The 19,445-nt window shown below is 46.6% G+C and overlaps 1 long non-coding RNA gene across 1 annotated transcript in view; it reads right to left on the bottom strand.

Moving 5' to 3' along the window:
- Window positions 1-7,752: 7,752 nt before the first annotated feature.
- The window catches only part of LOC121843574, a 47,483-nt gene continuing 35,790 nt past the window's right edge, over window positions 7,753-19,445 (bottom strand). The window contains exons 2-3 of the long non-coding RNA XR_006081661.1: window positions 13,275-13,434; window positions 7,753-7,853 (exon numbers count right to left, since the gene is read on the bottom strand). This is a non-coding gene — a long non-coding RNA (uncharacterized LOC121843574). The remainder of the gene's footprint in view (window positions 7,854-13,274; window positions 13,435-19,445) is intronic.

Raw genomic sequence — 19,445 nt, 5'->3', positions numbered from 1 at the left:
AAGGATCCCCATACTGTAGCCTCCTAGTACCACCTCTGGTCTGACTAGAAACCATCCCAGCCAACTGTCTACAGGGAGATAAATGAACAGAACAGATCCTAGCTGGGGAGACGTATTCCCTCTGAGTGTGTCTATAGCAGCGACCAAACCCTGTGGGTTGTAGTTAACCTCTTTCTGGCAGCTTGATTTCCCCATTTTTACCAGCCTTAGAGAGTAGAGAGGATCCCAATTTGACGGGTCACCCCACACATCCACACACGCCACTGGAGGCTGTGACAGACTGAATCCTTGTCCCCTCTCTGAGTTGACAGGGCTGGACCTGGGGTATTATAGATATCACACACACAAATGAACGCTCGCACCCACACACAGCCATCTGGGATTTCATCTCTGTCATAATAGAGCTATATTATCTCTGTCATCATAGAGCTATATTATCTCTGTCATAATAGAACTAAATCATCTCTGTCATATTAGAACTATATAATCGTCTGTCATAATAGAACTAAATCATCTCTGTCATATTAGAACTATATAATCTCTGTCATAATAGAACTAAATCACCTTTGTCATAATTGAACTAAATCACCTCTGTCATAATTGAACTAAATCACCTCTGTCATAATTGAGCTAAATCACCTCTGTCATAATAGAACTAAATCACCTCTGTCATAATTGAGCTAAATCACCTCTGTCATAATAGAGCTAAATCACCTCTGAGGAGAATAATGGAACAAGTCACTTTGGTAAAAGACCACCATGCAATGCTGAAGACAAGCAATTGAGTCCCAAATATTCCCCATAGACCTCTGGTCAAGAGTAGTGCACTATATAGGGAATAGGGCTCTGGTCAAGAGTAGTGCACTATATAGGGAATAGGGCTCTGGTCAAGAGTAGTGCACTATATAGGGAATATTTTGCTGTAGGCTCTGGTTAAGACTAGTGTACTAGTGTACTAAGAGACAGATTGGATGAGTGGAATAATCTGTCAGCGTGTGGTCCCACTGTGGTCTCCACCTCTTTAGAGGGCTTTGCCTCTACTGTTATGAAGAGAGAGAGAGAGAGAGAGAGAGAGAGAGAGAGAGAGAGAGAGAGAGAGAGAGAGAGAGAGAGAGAGAGAGAGAGAGAGAGAGAGAGAGAGAGAGAGAGAGAGAGAGAGAGAGAGAGAGAGAGAGAGAGAGAGAGAGAGAGAGAGAGACAGAGAGAGAGAGACAGAGAGAGAGAGACAGAGAGAGAGAGAGAGAGAGAGAGAGAGAGAGAGAGAGAGACAGAGAGAGGAGACAGAGAGAGAGAGAGAGAGAGAGAGAGAGAGAGAGAGAGAGAGAGAGAGAGAGAGAGAGAGAGAGAGAGAGAGAGAGAGAGAGAGAGAGAGAGAGAGAGAGAGAGAGACAGAGAGAGAGAGAGAGGAGACAGAGAGAGAGAGAGAGAGGAGACAGAGAGAGAGAGAGAGAGAGAGACAGAGAGAGAGAGAGAGAGGAGACAGAGAGAGAGAGAGACAGAGAGAGAGAGAGAGAGAGAGACAGAGAGAGAGAGAGGGGAGGAGTGAGAGTGAAGGGGCTGAATGGATTTACTGTAAATGTTTTCAAGTTCCGCGTTTTATTTATTTTATAAAACGCTTTTATTTTTAATTCTAATAAATTCAACAGTTGGATGACGGAGGAAGGTGCTCTAGACGGTGAGAATGTTTTTAATCCATCACATATTAACTAAATTATAGCAGTAAAATTTTACTGGCACGGACGAGCGCAGGGATTTCAGTGTATTGTCAGACGAGCGCAGGGATTTCAGTGAGAATTCAGATATTAAGTATAAGTATTGTCAATGGTAATCTTTGTCAAATGCACTTCACATTTGTATCAGGAATTCATGTAAAAAATATTTTGTGTTAAAAATAAAGAATATGAAATGTTCCTCATTTGTGTAAATACACCATGTGGGTGTGTACATATGAATAAATTAACATAAAGGGGTGGAGCCAGGCTGCAACCATCAAACACGTGCTCTGTCTATACAGACCCATTCATTACTATTGTCGTCACTTTCTGTTGAATAATTCAACAAGTATGTTAGTATTAGGATACCCTCGTGATTAAAAATCAACACCCTTGGCTCTAGATTACACCTATCTAAACACACTTTACATTGGTTGATTATATCTATCTAAACACACTTTACAATGGTTGATTACACCTATCTAAACACACTTTACATTGGTTGATTACACCTATCTAAACACACTTTACAATGGTTGATTACAACCTATCTAAACACACTTTACAATGGTTGATTACACCTATCTAAACACACTTTACATTGGTTGATTACACCTATCTAAACACACTTTACCCCTGGAGATTATCCTGTATCTTCTACCAGAGCCCCTAGGGAATAGGGGATCCAGACCCTACTGTATCTTCTACCAGAGCCCCTAGGGGGAAGACCCTACTGATTAGACCCTACTGTATCTTCTACCAGAGCCATAGGGAATAGGGGGGATCCAGACCCTACTGTATCTTCTACCAGAGCCATAGGGAATAGGGGATCCAGACCCTACTGTATCTTCTACCAGAGCCCCTAGGGAATAGGGGATCCAGACCCTACTGTATTACCAGACCCTACTGTATCTATCTAAAGGGAATAGGGATCCAGACCCTACTGTATCTTCTACCAGAGCCCCTAGGGAATAGGGGATCCAGACCCTACTGTATCTTCTACCAGAGCCCCTAGGGAATAGGGGATCCAGACCCTACTGTATCTTCTACCAGAGCCCCTAGGGAATAGGGATCCAGACCCTACTGTATCTTCTACCAGAGCCCCTAGGGAATAGGGGATCCAGACCCTACTGTATCTTCTACCAGAGCCCCTAGGGAATAGGGGATCCAGACCCTACTGTATCTTCTACCAGAGCCCCTAGGGAATAGGGGATCCAGACCCTACTGTATCTTCTACCAGAGCCATAGGGAATAGGGATCCAGACCCTACTGTATCTTCTACCAGAGCCATCCAGACCCTACTGTATCTTCTACCAGAGCCATAGGGAATAGGGGATCCAGACCCTACTGTATCTTCTACCAGAGCCATAGGGAATAGGGGATCCAGACCCTACTGTATCTTCTACCAGAGCCATAGGGAATAGGGGATCCAGACCCTACTGTATCTTCTACCAGAGCCATAGGGAATAGGGGATCCAGACCCTACTGTATCTTCTACCAGAGCCCATAGGGAATAGGGGATCCAGACCCTACTGTATCTTCTACCAGAGCCCATAGGGAATAGGGGATCCAGACCCTACTGTATCTTTTACCAGAGCCATAGGGAATAGGGGATCCAGACCCTACTGTATCTTCTACCAGAGCCCCTAGGGAATAGGGGATCCAGACCCTACTGTATCTTCTACCAGAGCCCCTAGGGAATATGGGATCCAGACCCTACTGTATCTTCTACCAGAGCCCCTAGGGAATAGGGGATCCAGACCCTACTGTATCTTCTACCAGAGCCCCTAGGGAATATGGGATCCAGACCCTACTGTATCTTCTACCAGAGCCCCTAGGGAATAGGGGATCCAGACCCTACTGTATCTTCTACCAGAGCCCCTAGGGAATAGGGGATCCAGACCCTACTGTATCTTCTACCAGAGCCCCTAGGGAATAGGGGATCCAGACCCTACTGTATCTTCTACCAGAGCCCCTAGGGAATAGGGGATCCAGACCCTACTGTATCTTCTACCAGAGCCCCTAGGGAATAGGGGATCCAGACCCTACTTATCTTCTACCAGAGCCCCTAGGGAATAGGGGATCCAGACCCTACTGTATCTTCTACCAGAGCCCCTAGGGAATAGGGGATCCAGACCCTACTGTATCTTCTACCAGAGCCCCTAGGGAATAGGGGATCCAGACCCTACTGTATCTTCTACCAGAGCCCCTAGGGAATAGGGGATCCAGACCCTACTGTATCTTCTACCAGAGCCCCTAGGGAATAGGGGATCCAGACCCTACTGTATCTTCTACCAGAGCCCCTAGGGAATAGGGGATCCAGACCCTACTGTATCTTCTACCAGAGCCCCTAGGGAATAGGGGATCCAGACCCTACTGTATCTTCTACCAGAGCCCCTAGGGAATAGGGGATCCAGACCCTACTGTATCTTCTACCAGAGCCCCTTCTACCAGAGCCCCTAGGGAATAGGGGATCCAGACCCTACTGTATCTTCTACCAGAGCCCCTAGGGAATAGGGGATCCAGACCCTACTGTATCTTCTACCAGAGCCCCTAGGGAATAGGGGATCCAGACCCTACTGTATCTTCTACCAGAGCCCCTAGGGAATAGGGGATCCAGACCCTACTGTATCTTCTACCAGAGCCCCTAGGGAATAGGGGATCCAGACCCTACTGTATCTTCTACCAGAGCCCCTAGGGAATAGGGGATCCAGACCCTACTGTATCTTCTACCAGAGCCCCTAGGGAATAGGGGATCCAGACCCTACTGTATCTTCTACCAGAGCCACTAGGGAATAGGGGATCCAGACCCTACTGTATCTTCTACCAGAGCCCCTAGGGAATAGGGGATCCAGACCCTACTGTATCTTCTACCAGAGCCCATAGGGAATAGGGGATCCAGACCCTACTGTATCTTCTACCAGAGCCATAGGGAATAGGGGATCCAGACCCTACTGTATCTTCTACCAGAGCCCCTAGGGAATAGGGGATCCAGACCCTACTGTATCTTCTACCAGAGCCCATCCAGACCCTACTGTATCTTCTACCAGAGCCCATAGGGAATAGGGGATCCAGACCCTACTGTATCTTCTACCAGAGCCCCTAGGGAATAGGGGATCCAGACCCTACTGTATCTTCTACCAGAGCCCCTAGGGAATAGGGGATCCAGACCCTACTGTATCTTCTACCAGAGCCATAGGGAATAGGGGATCCAGACCCTACTGTATCTTCTACCAGAGCCCCTAGGGAATAGGGGATCCAGACCCTACTGTATCTTCTACCAGAGCCCATAGGGAATAGGGGATCCAGACCCTACTGTATCTTCTACCAGAGCCATAGGGAATAGGGGATCCATACCCTACTGTATCTTCTACCAGAGCCATAGGGAATAGGGGATCCAGACCCTACTGTATCTTCTACCAGAGCCATATCTTCTACCAGAGCCATAGGGAATAGGGGATCCAGACCCTACTGTATCTTCTACCAGAGCCATAGGGAATAGGGGATCCAGACCCTACTGTATCTTCTACCAGAGCCATAGGGAATAGGGGATCCAGACCCTACTGTATCTTCTACCAGAGCCCCTAGGGAATAGGGGATCCAGACCCTACTGTATCTTCTACCAGAGCCCCTAGGGAATAGGGGATCCAGACCCTACTGTATCTTCTACCAGAGCCCCTAGGGAATAGGGGATCCAGACCCTACTGTATCTTCTACCAGAGCCCCTAGGGAATAGGGGATCCAGACCCTACTGTATCTTCTACCAGAGCCCCTAGGGAATAGGGGATCCAGACCCTACTGTATCTTCTACCAGAGCCATAGGGAATAGGGGATCCAGACCCTACTGTATCTTCTACCAGAGCCATAGGGAATAGGGGATCCAGACCCTACTGTATCTTCTACCAGAGCCATAGGGAATAGGGGGAATAGATCCGGACCCTACTGATCTTCTACCAGAGCCTAGGGAATAGGGGATCCATACCCTACTGTATCTTCTACCAGAGCCATAGGGAATAGGGGATCCAGACCCTACTGTATCTTCTACCAGAGCCATAGGGAATAGGGGATCCAGACCCTACTGTATCTTCTACCAGAGCCATAGGGAATAGGGGATCCAGACCCTACTGTATCTTTCTACCAGAGCCATAGGGAATAGGGGATCCAGACCCTACTGTATCTTCTACCAGAGCCCCTAGGGAATAGGGGATCCAGACCCTACTGTATCTTCTACCAGAGCCATAGGGAATAGGGGATCCAGACCCTACTGTATCTTCTACCAGAGCCCCTAGGGAATAGGGGATCCAGACCCTACTGTATCTTCTACCAGAGCCCCTAGGGAATATGGGATCCAGACCCTACTGTATTTTCTACCAGAGCCCCTAGGGAATAGGGGATCCAGACCCTACTGTATCTTCTACCAGAGCCCCTAGGGAATAGGGGATCCAGACCCTACTGTATCTTCTACCAGAGCCCCTAGGGAATAGGGGATCCAGACCCTACTGTATCTTCTACCAGAGCCCCTAGGGAATAGGGGATCCAGACCCTACTGTATCTTCTACCAGAGCCCCTAGGGAATAGGGGATCCAGACCCTACTGTATCTTCTACCAGAGCCCATAGGGAATAGTGTGCCATTTGGGATGCAGACCCTACTGTACTGTAGTACATCTCTGTTCAGTATAGTCACATGTTACTCCACTGACTGTGGCTAATCGTACAGGTTTCCTACATCCCCGTCTCATTAAGTCTGGTTACGAGTCTCTATGAGGACAGCCTGCTGGCCGAGTCCAAACGGCGACGATCAGTTACACCTTACAATCCATAGGCTACACACACTATCACTTCACTGGAACTGAGGTGCACGTACGTACACACACACACACGTACGGTACCGAAGGAGGCTGCTGGCGGTGTCCCGGGAGTATCAGACAAAGATAGATGGAGTGATCCATCATGCACCTGTCTTCCTGTCTGCCACACAGATACACCTCACAAATCATATCTCTAGATCAGAGACCGCTCGACAATCTCCCTCCCTCCCTCCCTCCCTCCCTCCCTCCCTCCCTCCCTCCCTCCCTCCCTCCCCTCCCTTCCTCTCTATCCCCTCATCTCTCTCTATCTTCCCCTCTATCCCCTCATCTCTCTCTATCTTCCCCTCTATCCCCCCATCTCTATCTTCCTCTCTATCCCCTCATCTCTCTCTCTATCCTCTCCCTCCTCCTGTGGCTCAGAATCAAACCTGGAGGCTCTGAGCCAGAAGGACAGCCCATGGAGAGAGGAGTGCCATCAGACACAGCGCAGTAGGAAACTGAACTCAGCTTGAGCCAGACAGGAACCATCACGGAGGCATGAGGACCCCAGGCTGACAGGTTAGGACAGCTATGTGCCTGTGTGTAAACCAGGGTTCCGCCTGGGGGCGTTTACGGCTGTGTTTATAGGGAAGGGGATAGCTTGTTGGCTTTAGGGGATGTCAGAGACTCAGTTACTTTGGGATTTATTGACACACTTGTAAAATCATCCCGAGGTACTTTCAGGACACACCGAACAGGTTTCTCCAGGGCTGATATTAAAGGTCCAACGCACCTGTTTTAATCTCAATATCATTTTCTGGGTAACAATTAAGTACTTTACTGTGATTGTTTTGAACTAAAATGGTCAAAAAGAAACAGAAATAGCTTCATAGCAAAGAGCAATTTCTCAAACAAGAATTCTGCTAGGACTGTCTGGGGCGGGGGCTGAAAACTAGCTGTTATTGGCAGAGAGGTTTAGAACTCTTTCTTATTGGTCGATTCAATAATGTATCGCCTGGTGATGTCACCAGGCAGGCCAAATCTCCATCCCAACAAAACAAGCTGAAATTTCAGATAGTTTTTTCAAACAGCTCTTAAAAGGTCATTATCATCGTTTTCACTATTTCACATTATCATTCCAACCTCATAGTGTGAAAATATATATACACAACACAGGAAAAAGGACATTTTTTGAACTACACGTGGCCTTTAAGATACAAATCGACGCATTTTGAACTCAACACCCCCAGAAAGGAGTAGCTGTTCCTCATACCTGGTACGCCTGGTGGAGTCTTCAGAAACTTTCCGTTGAAATGTTGAATCACCACATCGCACTTCTCTGTTGACTCCATCCTGAGAGGGGGGAGAGAGGGGGGGCAGAGAGAGGGGGGGCAGAGAGGTGGGGGGGGGGCAGAGAGGGGGGCAGAGAGGGGGGGCAGAGAGAGGGGGGAGAGGGGGGGCAGAGAGGGGGGGGCAGAGAGGGGGGGGGCAAAGAGGGGGGTGGGAGGGGGGGCAGAGAGAGGGGGGGGGCAGATAGAGGGGCAGAGAGGGGGGGGCAGAGAGGGGGGGGCAGGGGGGCAGAGAGGGGGGGAGCAGAGAGGGGGAGGGGGGAGGGGGGGAGAGAGGGGGCGGGGCAGAGAGAGGGACATAGAGAGACAGGGACAGAGAGATTGGGGAGTGGGGGGTGGCAGAGAGAGGGACAGAGAGAGATCATGATGCGAAAACAAAAAGATAATTACTTGACACGTTGGAAAGAATCAACAAAAAAACAGAGCAAACTAGAATGTTATTTGGCCCTACACAGAGAGTACACAGCGGCAGAATACCTGACCACTGTGACTGACCCAAAATTAAGGAAAGCTTTGACTATGTACAGACTCAGTGAGCATAACCTTGCTATTGAGAAAGGCCGCCGTAGGCAGACATGGCTCTCAAGAGAAGACAAGCTATGTGCTCACTGCCCACAAAATGAGGTGAAAACTGAGCTGCACTTCCTAACCTCCTGCCCAATGTAGGACCATATTAGAGAGACATATTTCCCTCAGATTACACAGATCCACAAAGAATTCGAAAACAAATCCAATTTTGTTAAACTCCCATATCTACTTGGTGAAATACCACAGTGTACCATCACAGCAGCAAGATTTGCCACAGGCAACAGGTTGCTACTCTCTACTCTCTGCTCTCTGCTCTACTCTCTGCTCTACTCTATGCTCTCTGCTCTACTCTCTACTATCTGCTCTCTGCTCTGCTCTCAGATCTGCTCTCTGCTCTACTCTCTGCTCTGCTCTCTTCTCTACTCTCTGCTCTGCTCTCTGCTCTACTCTCTACTCTCTGCTCTCTGATCTGCTCTACTCTCTGCTCTCTGCTCTACTCTCTGATCTGCTCTCTGCTCTACTCTCTGCTATCTGCTCTCTGCTCTACTCTCTGCTCTCTGCTCTACTCTCTGCTCTCTGCTCTGCTCTCTGCTCTCTGCTCTGCTCTGCTCTGCTCTGCTCTGCTCTACTCTCTGATCTGCTCTGCTCTACTCTCTGCTCTCTGCTCTCTGCTCTGCTCTCTGCTCTGCTCTGCTCTGCTCTGCTCTCTGATCTGCTCTCTGCTCTACTCTCTGCTCTCTGCTCTCTGATCTGCTCTCTGCTCTACTCTCTGATCTCTGCTCTCTACTCTCTACTCTCTGCTCTCTGATCTCTGCTCTCTGATCTGCTCTCTGCTCTACTCTCTGCTCTACTCTCTGCTCTAGTCTCTGCTCTACTCTCTGCTCTACTCTCTACTCTCTGCTCTCTGCTCTCTGATCTGCTCTCTGCTCTACTCTCTACTCTCTGCTCTCTGCTCTAGTCTCTGCTCTCTCTCTGCTCTACTCTCTGCTCTCTCTCTGCTCTACTCTCTCTGCTCTCTGCTCTAATCTCTGCTCTCTGCTCTCTGCTCTCTCTGCTCTACTCTCTGCTCTAGTCTCTGCTCTACTCTCTGCTCTACTCTCTACTATCTGCTCTCTGCTCTATCTGCTCTCTGCTCTACTCTCTGCTCTCTGATCTGCTCTAGTCTCTGCTCTACTCTCTGCTCTCTGCTCTCTGCTCTGCTCTCTGCTCTACTCTCTGCTCTAGTCTCTGCTCTACTCTCTGCTCTACTCTGCTCTCTCTCTACTCTCTGCTCTCTGATCTGCTCTACTCTACTCTCTGCTCTCTGCTCTGCTCTCTGCTCTACTCTCTGCTCTGCTCTCTGCTCTCTGCTCTGCTCTCTGCTCTGCTCTACTCTCTGATCTGCTCTCTGCTCTACTCTCTACTCTCTACTCTCTGCTCTACTCTCTGCTCTCTGCTCTACTCTCTGCTCTACTCTCTGCTCTGCTCTCTGCTCTACTCTCTGCTCTACTCTCTGCTCTCTACTCTCTGCTCTACTCTCTGCTCTAGTCTCTGCTCTGCTCTCTGCTCTACTCTCTACTCTCTACTCTCTGCTCTGCTCTGCTCTCTGCTCTACTCTCTGCTCTACTCTCTGCTCTAGTCTCTGCTCTACTCTCTGCTCTACTCTCTGCTCTCTACTCTCTGCTCTACTCTCTGCTCTAGTCTCTGCTCTACTCTCTGCTCTACTCTCTACTCTCTACTCTCTGCTCTCTGATCTGCTCTCTGCTCTACTCTCTGCTCTACTCTCTGCTCTAGTCTCTGCTCTACTCTCTGCTCTACTCTCTACTCTCTGCTCTACTCTCTGATCTGCTCTCTGCTCTACTCTCTACTATCTGCTCTCTGCTCTACTCTCTGCTCTCTGCTCTACTCTCTGCTCTCTGATCTGCTCTACTCTCTACTCTCTGCTCTCTGCTCTGCTCTCTGCTCTCTGCTCTACTCTCTGCTCTACTCTCTGCTCTAGTCTCTGCTCTACTCTCTGCTCTACTCTCTACTCTCTGCTCTCTGATCTGCTCTCTGCTCTACTCTCTGCTCTACTCTCTGCTCTAGTCTCTGCTCTACTCTCTGCTCTACTCTCTACTCTCTGCTCTCTGCTCTACTCTCTGATCTGCTCTCTGCTCTACTCTCTACTATCTGCTCTCTGCTCTACTCTCTGCTCTCTGCTCTACTCTCTGCTCTCTGATCTGCTCTACTCTCTACTCTCTGCTCTCTGCTCTCTGCTCTACTCTCTGCTCTACTCTCTGCTCTAGTCTCTGCTCTACTCTCTGCTCTCTACTCTCTGCTCTCTACTCTCTGCTCTCTGATCTGCTCTACTCTCTACTCTCTGCTCTCTGCTCTGCTCTCTGCTCTACTCTCTGCTCTACTCTCTGCTCTCTACTCTCTGCTCTCTGCTCTGCTCTGATCTGCTCTCTGCTCTACTCTCTACTCTCTGCTCTGCTCTCTGCTCTCTGCTCTACTCTCTGCTCTAGTCTCTGCTCTACTCTCTGCTCTACTCTCTGCTCTCTACTCTCTGCTCTCTGATCTGCTCTACTCTCTGCTCTCTGATCTGCTCTCTGCTCTACTCTCTGATCTCTGCTCTCTACTCTCTACTCTCTGCTCTCTGATCTCTGCTCTCTGATCTGCTCTCTGCTCTACTCTCTGCTCTGCTCTCTGCTCTGCTCTACTCTCTGCTCTACTCTCTGCTCTAGTCTCTGCTCTACAACGCAGCTCCTCTATGAGGCCTCGTTCATCTCTGTTCACCCAATCATGTCTGAAGGGCTAATAATCAGCTGATCTTGGCACAGGGAGTCAGAGGGTGATCCTAGAGAAGTCATTCTGTCAGGGAGTCAGAGGGTGATCCCAGAGAAATCTTTCTCTAGTCATTCTGTCAGGGAGTCAGAGGGTGATCCTAGAGAGGTCTTTCACAAGTCACTCTGTCAGGGAGTCAGAGGGTGATCCTAGAGAGGTCTTTCACTAGTCACTCTGTCAGGGAGTCAGAGGGTGATCCTAGAGAGGTCTTTCACAAGTCACTCTGTCAGGGAGTCAGAGGGTGATCCTAGAGAGGTCTTTCACTAGTCACTCTGTCAGGGAGTCAGAGGGTGATCCTAGAGAAGTCATTCTGTCAGAGAGTCAGAGGGTGATCCTAGAGAAGTCATTCTGTCAGGGAGTCAGAGGGTGATCCTAGAGAAGTCATTCTGTCAGGGAGTCAGAGGGTGATCCTAGAGAAGTCATTCTGTCAGGGAGTCAGAGGGTGATCCTAGAGAAGTCATTCTGTCAGGGAGTCAGAGGGTGATCCTAGAGAAGTCATTCTGTCAGGGAGTCAGAGGGTGATCCTAGAGAAGTCATTCTGTCAGGGAGTCAGAGGGTGATCCTAGAGAAATCTGTCTCTAGTCATTCTGTCAGGGAGTCAGAGGGAGATCCTAGAGAAGTCATTCTGTCCAGCCACTGACTCTGAATACAGAGGCCAGACCAGGAAAAGTACATTGTACATGATTTATACCAGTTACTTTTACATTTTATACTTAAGAATATTGTAGCAATTACATTTACTTTTGATACTTAAGTATATTTAAAACTAAATAATTTTTAGACTTTTACTCAAGTAGTATTTTACTGGGTCACTTTTACTTCAGTCATTTTCTGTTAAGGTATCTATACTTTTACTCAAGTAGGACAATTGAGGACTTTTTCCACCCCTGCCTGTACTGTACAGAGGTAACTGAGAAGGACTCTCCATTAGGGGACACTCAGGGGGACTCAGGGGGACACTCAGGGGGACACTCAGGGGGACTCAGGGGGACACTCAAGGTCCCAGGAACAAGGAGAAGAGACTCTAAATTCACTCCGGGGGCCTCATACAGAGTCCAGAAGAGAACGCACACATTATAATTTGACAACACATTTTAAATTGATGCCAATGGGATTTATGGAAATTCAAGTTCAGCGTGCATGTTTCAAATCAGAACACTACCCAGTGTGTGTGTGTGTGTGTGTGTGTGTGTATGTTTCATCGTATATATGTGTGTGTGTGTATGTTTCAGTGTATATATACTGTATATGTGTGTGTGTGTGTGTGTGAGTATGTGTATGTGTGTGTGTGTGTGTGTGTATGTTTCAGTGTATATATACTGTATATGTGTATGTGTGTGTGTGTGTGTATGTTTCAGCGTATACATGTGTGTGTGTGTATGTTTCAGTGTATATATGTGTGTGTGTGTGTGTGTGTGTGTGTGTGTGTGTGTGTGTGTGTGTGTGTGTGTGTGTGTGTGTGTATGTTTCATCGTATATATGTGTGTGTGTGTATGTTTCAGTGTATATATGTGTGTGTGTGTATGTTTCAGTGTATATATACTGTATATGTGTGTGTGTGTGTGTGTGTGTGTGTGTGTGTGTGTGTGTGTGTATGTTTCATCGTATATATGTGTGTGTGTGTATGTTTCAGTGTATATATGTGTGTGTGTGTGTTTCAGTGTATATATGTGTATATGTGTGTGTGTGTGTGTTTCAGTGTAGTATATATGTATGTGTGTGTGTGTATGTTTGAGTATGTGTATGTGTGTGTGTGTGTGTGTGTGTGTAGTATGTGTGTGTGTGTGTGTGTGAGTGTGTGTATGTGTGTGTGTGTATGTTTCAGCGTACACGTGTGTGTGTGTGTGTGTGTGTGTGTGTGTGTTTCCTGTATGTGTGTGTGTGTGTGTGTGTGTGTGTATGTTTCAGCGTACATATGTGTGTGTATGTGAGTATGTGTGTGTGTGTGTGTGTGTGTATGTTTCAGCGTACATATGTGTGTGTGTGTGTGTATGTTTCAGCGTACATATGTGTGTGTGTGTGTGTGTAGTATGTGTGTGTGTGTATGTTTCAGCGTAGAGGGGATATGTGTGTGTGTGTGTGTGTGTGTGTGTACCTGGCGAAGACGACTCCTCTGCTGACCCCGTTGGCGTCCCGTAGTACCCGTGTTGAGATGAGGCGTGACCGAGATGTTTCAGCATGTTCTCCAGCTCCTGCTCATCCATGGACACAGGCAGGTTGGAAACGTACAGGTTAGTGGGATCCTGTTCCTGTTGCTGTGGGGGGGGAGGAGAGAGGGAGGGGAGAGAGGGAGGGGGGGGGGGAGGTCAGAGGGGGATCTGAGGGGCTGCAGAGAGCATCTCAGGGGGTCTCATGGGATCTGATCTGATGGTGATGACAGAGAGGGATGGAGGGTTATCACTCATCCATGGATACAGGCAGGTTGGAGATGTTATGACATAAAACACTCCAGACAGACTCATCTCTGTCTCATGGGATCTGATCTGATGGTGATGCAGAGCAGAATCTCATCTCTGTCTCATGGGATCTGATCTGATGGTGATGCAGAGCAGAATCTCATCTCTGTCTCATGGGATCTGATCTGATGGTGATGCAGAGCAGCATCTCATCTCTGTCTCATGGGATCTGATCTGATGGTGATGCAGAGCAGCATCTCATCTCTGTCTCATGGGATCTGATCTGATGGTGTTGCAGAGCAGCATCTCGTCTCTGTCTCATGGGATCTGATCTGTTGCTATTAGATTTCTAGCTGTTATCCTCCTGGCCAAACCCACCAGCATCACCACTGTCCTGGTTCATGGCTAGTCTTACTTAGACAGGACAGGACACACACACACACACACACACACACACACACACACCTCTTACTGAGGGCGAGTTAAGCGAACTGTCTGAGGACACATATTTCAAATCAGAACACTACCCAGTGTGTGTGTGTGTGTGTGACAGAACACAGGAATAGTTTGGCTGGACACACAGTCCCCCTCTCTCCTGTCACTCAGAGTGTGTGAGTCTGTGTGTGTGTGTGTGTGTGTGTGTGTGTGTGTGTGTGTGTGTGTGTGTGTGTGTGTGTGTGTGTGTGTGTGTGTGTGTGTGTGTGTGTGTGTGTGTGTGCTGTGTGTGTGTGTGTGTGTGTGTGTGTGTGTGTGTGTGTGTGTGTGTGTGTGTGTGTGTGTGTGTGTGTGTGTGTGTGTGTGTGTGTGTGTGACAGAACACAGGAATAGTCTGGCTGGACACATAGCCCCTCTCTCTCCTCTCAAATTCCACCCAGTGTGGGCCTTGACTCCTATTGACATCACATCACAGAGCTCAATGTCATTTCCAGATGCTGTCACCTCCTTAGATCAGCTCTGGACAAAACTTTAGGAACATCTGCTCCTTCCATGACATAGACTGACCAGGGGAATCATCTCTGGCCTAGTCTCCAGAACTTACACTGACTGGACAAAACATTAGGAACACCTGCTCCTTCCATGACATAGACTGAGCAGGGGAATCATCTCTGGGCTAGTCTCCAGAACTTACACTGACTGGACAAAACATTAGGAACACCTGCTCCTTCCATGACATAGACTGACCAGGGGAATCATCTCTGGCCTAGTCTCCAGAACTTACACTGACTGGACAAAACATTAGGTACATCTGCTCCTTCCATGACATAGACTGACCAGGGGAATCATCTCTGGCCTAGTCTCCAGAACTTACACTGACTGGACAAAACATTAGGAACACCTGCTCCTTCCATGACATAGACTGACCAGGTGAATCCAGGTGAAAGTTATGATCCCTTATTGATGTCACCTGTAGATGAAGGGGAGGAGACGGTTTAAAGGATATTTCTCAAGCCTTGAGACATGGATTGTGTCTGTGTGCCATTCAGAGGGTGAAGGGGCAAGACAGAAGATTTAGGTGTCTTTAAACAGGGTCTGGTAGTGGCACACAGGTTTCAGTGTGTTAAGAACTACAACGCTGCTGTGTTTTTCCCACGCTCAACAGTTCCCTGAGTGAATCAAGAACGGTCCACCATCCAAAGGACATCCAGACAACTTGACACAACTGTGGGAAGCATTGGAGTCAACATGGGCCAGCATCTCTGTGGAACGCTTTCGACACCTTGTTGGGTCCATGAGCCCAGACAAACTGAGGCTGTTCTGAGGGCAAAAGCAGGTGCAACTCAATATTAGGACGGTGTTCATAGTCCTAGAGTTTAAATAACCATATCAGAAGACCAAGGCTGCATCCCAAATGACACCCTATCCCATATACACAGTCTTAGAAAAACAGGCTCCAAAACAGTTCTTCAGCTATACCAATAACCCTTTTAGGTTCCAGGCAGAACCCTTTTAGGTTCCAGGTAGAATCCTTTTTGGTTCCAGTTAGAACCCTTTTAGGTTCCAGGTAGAACCCTTTTAGGTTCCAGGTAGAATCCTTTTTGGTTCCAGTTCGAAACCCTTTTAGGTTCCAGGTAGAATCCTTTTTGGTTCCAGGTAGAACCCTTTTGGATTCCAAATAGAACCCTCTGTGTTACGGGTTCTACGTGGAACACAAAAGGGTTCTACCTCGAACCTAAAAAGGTTCTCCAAAAGGTTCTCTTAAGAGGACCTCTTATGAGGATAGCCGAAGAACCCTTTGAGGTTCTAGATACAGATGTAAGATCTTAATTTGACCCCGTTTCTCACAGCAGGAAAATAATCCTGCAGCAACAGGAAATGTTTAATTATTATGTGGATTATAATGAATGGACATTTTGTTTTGTAGTTGGTTCATACATTTTCCATCAGGGCAAATCAAGTCTGACATTTTAAAGTGGAAAGTACAAACTTCAGAAGCCTTTTAGGTTATTTAAAAAAAAAACTTGAATTCACTAGAAAATGTCCTGCAACAACAGGATGATAAAATTAAGATAAGGCATTCATAGCACCTTTTTTTTCATCAGAGTGCAGTGGATGGCTTTATAGAAGTCTGGTCAGAAGCAGTGTATTATGACATCATCAGAGTGCGGTGGATGGCTTTATAGAAGTCTGGTCAGAAGCAGTGTTTTTATGACATCATCAGAGTGCGGTGGATGGCTTTATAGAAGTCTGGTCAGAAGCAGTGTTTTTATGACATCATCAGAGTGCGGTGGATGGCTTTATAGAAGTCTGGTCAGAAGCAGTGTTTTTATGACATCATCAGAGTGCGGTGGATGGCTTTATAGAAGTCTGGTCAGAAGCAGTGTATTATGACATCATCAGAGTGCGGTGGATGGCTTTATAGAAGTCTGGTCAGAAGCAGTGTATTATGACATCATCAGAGTGCGGTGGATGGCTTTATAGAAGTCTGGTCAGAAGCAGTGTATTATGACATCATCAGAGTGCGGTGGATGGCTTTATAGAAGTCTGGTCAGAAGCAGTGTTTTTATGACATCATCAGAGTGCGGTGGATGGCTTTATAGAAGTCTGGTCAGAAGCAGTGTTTTTATGACATCATCAGAGTGCGGTGGATGGCTTTATAGAAGTCTGGTCAGAAACAGTGTATTATGACATCATCAGAGTGGGTGGATGGCTTTATAGAAGTCTGGAAGCAGTGTTTTATGACATCATCAGAATGGCAGTCTGTCAGAAGCAGTGTATTATGACATCATCAGAGTGCGGTGGATGGCTTTATAGAAGTCTGGTCAGAAGCAGTGTATCAGAAGTATGACATCATCAGAGTATGACATCATCAGAGTGCGGTGGATGGCTTTGTCATATGACATCTGGTGCATGGCTTTATAGAAGCATCATCAGTGTTTTTATGACATCATCAGAGTGCGGTGGATGGCTTTATAGAAGTCTGGTCAGAAGTATTACGACATCATCTTCATCACTATTTTTTACACAAGCCATAGAAAGAGGGTTGCAATTTCAGTTGAATCCATCAGAAAATACCAAATGAATATTACAACGAATACTGTATACTGAACAAAAATATAAACGCAACATGCAACAATTTCAAAGATTTTTACCGATTTACAGTTCATAGAAGGAAATCAGTCTGTTGAAATAATTTCATTAGGTTCTAATTTATGGAAGTCACATGACTGGGAATACAGATATGCATCTGTTGGTCACAGAAACCTTCACAAAAAACGTAGAGGAGTGGATCAGAAAACCAGTCAGGATCTGGTGTGACAAACCATTTGCCTGATGCAGTGTGACACAACTCCTTCATATAGAGTTGACCAGGCTGTTGATTGTGGCCTGTGGAACATTGTCTCACTCCTCTTCAAATGGCTGTGTGAAGTTGCTGAATATTGGCTCGGGACCTCAAAACACGCTGTCGTACACGTCGATACAGAGCATCCCAAACATGCTCAAATCAAATTGTATTAGTCACATGTGCCGCATACAACAGATGTAGACCTTAAAGTGAAATGTAGATGTAGACCTTACAGTGAAATGTAGACATAGATCTTAAAGTGAAATGTAGATGTAGACCTTACAGTGAAATGTAGACGTAGAGACCTTAAAGTGAAATGTAGACGTAGACCTTAAAATGTAGATGTAGACCTTACAGAAATGTAGTGAAATGTAGACCTAGACCTACAGTGAAATGTAGACGTAGACCTTAAAGTGAAATGTAGACTAGACCTTACAGTGAAATGTAGATCCCTTACAGTGAAATGTAGACTAGATCTTAAGTGAAATGTAGACGTAGACCTTAAGTGAAATGTTTACCTTACAGTGAAATCTAACTGCCTGAAATAGCTAGGACCTACAATGACAGTTTAAACAATGCAAAAAAAAGAAGGATCGGACCCTTTTTGTCCATTTTCAAAATCTAACTGCCTGTAGCTCAGGACCTCTTTTTGTCCATTTTCTCCTAAAATGACATCCCCAAATCTAACTGCCTGTAGCTCAGGACCTAAAATGACATCCCCAAATCTAACTGCCTGTAGCTCAGGACCTAAAATGACATCCCCAAATCTAACTGCCTGTAGCTCAGGACCTAAAATGACATCCCCAAATCTAACTGCCTGTAGCTCAGGACCTAAAATGACATCCCCAAATCTAACTGCCTGTAGCTCAGGACCTAAAATGACATCCCCAAATCTAACTGCCTGTAGCTCAGGACCTAAAATGACATCCCCAAATCTAACTGCCTGCAGCTCAGGACCTAAAATGACATCCCCAAATCTAACTGCCTGTAGCTCAGGGCCTAAAATGACATCCCCAAATCTAACTGCCTGTATCTCAGGACCTAAAATGACATCCCCAAATCTAACTGCCTGTATCTCAGGCCCTGAAGCAAGGATATGCATATTCTTGGTACCATTTGAAAGGAAACACTTTGAAGTTTGTGGAAATGTGAAATGAATGTAGCAGAATATAACACATTAGATCTGGTAGAAGAAAATACAAAGAAAAAAACAACAGTTTTTTTGTATTTTTCTGTACCATTACCTTTGAAATGCAACAGAAAGGCCATAATGTCTTATTCCAACACAGGTGCAATGTAGATCGTGGCCACTAGATGGCAGCAGTGTAGGTGCAACGTTTTAGTCTGATCCAATGAACCATTGCATTTCTGTTCAAAATGTTGTATCATGACTGCCCCCATGTGCCTAATATGTTTATTCATATCTTTTCATGCTCAAAACTGTGCACTCTTCTCAAACAACTATTTCACTGTAATAGCTAATGTAAATTGGACAGTGCAGTTAGATAAACAATAATTTAAGATTTCTGCCAATATCAGATATGTCTCTGTCCTGAGAAATGTTCTTGTTACTTACAACCTCATGCTAATCTCATTAGCCTACGTTAGCTCAACCGTCCCGTGGAAGGGACACCGATCCTGAAGTAGTTTTAACAAAACGATCAGCAAGGCAGGTCCTACAGGCCCTAGTTTTGTCACACCTTGACTGCTGTTTAGTCTTGAGGTCAGGAGCCACAAAAAAGGACTTAGGAAAATTGCAATTGGCTCAGGACAGGGCAGCACGGCTGGCCCTTGGATGTACACAGAGAGCTAATATTAATAATATGAATGTCAATCTCTCCTGGCTGAAAGTGGAGGAAAGATTGGCTTCATCTAAACTAAGCCCCACAACAACAAACCCCCACTATAGACAGTACGTCAGGCCATGTGGTACAAAACTAGACCCCACAACAAAACAAACCCTCACTATAGTCAGTATGTTAGGCCATGTGGGACTAAACTAGACCCCACAACACAACAACAAACCCTCACTATAGTCAGTATGTTAGGCCATGTGGGACTAAACTAGACCCCACAACAACAAACC

This window comes from Oncorhynchus tshawytscha, unplaced genomic scaffold, assembly GCF_018296145.1.
Source record: "Oncorhynchus tshawytscha isolate Ot180627B unplaced genomic scaffold, Otsh_v2.0 Un_contig_13782_pilon_pilon, whole genome shotgun sequence".
Lineage (NCBI taxonomy): Eukaryota > Metazoa > Chordata > Actinopteri > Salmoniformes > Salmonidae > Oncorhynchus > Oncorhynchus tshawytscha.
Note: the sequence above shows the minus strand (reverse complement) of the source record. Positions and strands in the feature narration are given on the sequence as shown.